General features: G+C 39.9%; 1 non-coding gene across 1 annotated transcript; it reads right to left on the bottom strand.

Annotated features, from left to right (window-relative positions):
• Positions 1 to 1129: 1129 nt before the first annotated feature.
• LOC142169236 (small nucleolar RNA R71) lies at positions 1130 to 1236 on the bottom strand. Its single transcript, XR_012698948.1, has one exon. It is a non-coding gene; the product is annotated as a small nucleolar RNA R71 (small nucleolar RNA).
• Between the last annotated feature and the right edge of the window lie 272 nt (positions 1237 to 1508).

Below are 1508 nucleotides of genomic sequence, written 5' to 3'. Positions count from 1 at the left end.
TTAGAGTGAATTGAACTAGAGTTGGATCCCAAATAGCTATCTTGCACCTATCCTGTCACGATCCTTATTTCTCCCATTGATATTTCAGTGTTACTCAACTCTTGTCTTTCAGTGATCATTTGTTAATTATTTTTGTTTCATAGTTAATTTTAATTATTAATCATCCAAACCAATGTGTTAATCATCCTGAATAACGTTAAGCTAGAAAGTACTTGACCATTGTTTAAATCCAGTCCCTATGGAGACGATAATCATAACGACACTATCTTTGGCTAGAGAGCATTATTTTTTTGTTGTGTTTTAAGCTCGTCAAATTTTGGTGCCGTTACCGGGGATTGGCAATCAATAGTGTTCAAAATTATTTTTGGTGCTAATTCAGGAACCAAATTTATTTTATTCTTCACGGTTTTTCTCTTCCGTGTACAGGAAACAGGTTAAGTACTTTGGCGTATGACTCGATCTTCTTCAAACGAAGTGATCCCATACGATCCAGAGATTGAAAAGCGTGTGTCACAGTTGAGTAAAGAGAAAGAGCTCACCGGGAAAGTTTTGGGGCAATCTTCAACCCAAGAGAACATGGCTAAAGTTGATGAGGAGGTAGTTGATTTGGCTGTATGGGAAGCAGCCCAACAGGAAGCACTCACACGGGCAGCTGCTGAATCAGCTCTTAGAGATTCAACCTGACGGGAATGGAGGACGAAGATTCAACCTGAACCGACCTCTGGTTGAAGATGAATTCGAAAATTATATGCCCAGGCCTAGACGATCACTGGGAGACTATGCCTTGCTTGTCTAGAACCAAGGAGTATCTAGTGTACGACATCCTTCGATCGTGACCAATATTTTTGAGATTAAGCAAGGGCTACTTCAGACCATTCAGAATAATTGTGTCTTCCGAGGCAAACCCAACGAAGATCTAAATACGCATTTGATGGATTTCGATGAGATTATGAATACCTTCCAACACAACGGGGTATTGAAAGATACAATCTACTTAAGGACATTTCCTTTTTCACTGAGGGAAGATGCTAAGCACTGGTTGCGGAGTTTGCCGACTGGGTCAATTCAAACTTGGGAATACATGACAAAAAGGTTCCTTGAAAAGTATTTTTCAGCGGCAAAAACAGGGAAACTTCAAAGAGAGATCCACAACTTTGAGTAGAAATATGCAGAACCAGTGTTTGAAGCATGGGAAAGATTTAAGGATATTGTAAAAAGATGCCAGCATCATGGAGTAGACTTGTGGATGTAACTCCAAGATTTATGGGTAGGGCTGACACCCTCTGGTGGGAGGACGCTAAACAACGCAGTTGGAGGTCCTCTTATAAGGAACTCCTGAGGAGATTGTTTCAATTCTAAATGAATTTTCTGAATATGCAAATCAATGACATACAGATGATAACGTAAGAAGGAAAAAGGTTGGGGTACATCAAGTAGATTCTAACACATCAATGCAAGCCAGCTAGACACCATGGCCAAAGAGATAAGAAAGTTAACCTTAGCTAATG

Source organism: Nicotiana tabacum, chromosome 14, assembly GCF_000715075.1.
Source record: "Nicotiana tabacum cultivar K326 chromosome 14, ASM71507v2, whole genome shotgun sequence".
Classification (NCBI taxonomy): Eukaryota; Viridiplantae; Streptophyta; class Magnoliopsida; order Solanales; family Solanaceae; genus Nicotiana; species Nicotiana tabacum.
This window is presented reverse-complemented; position numbering and strand designations above follow the sequence as displayed.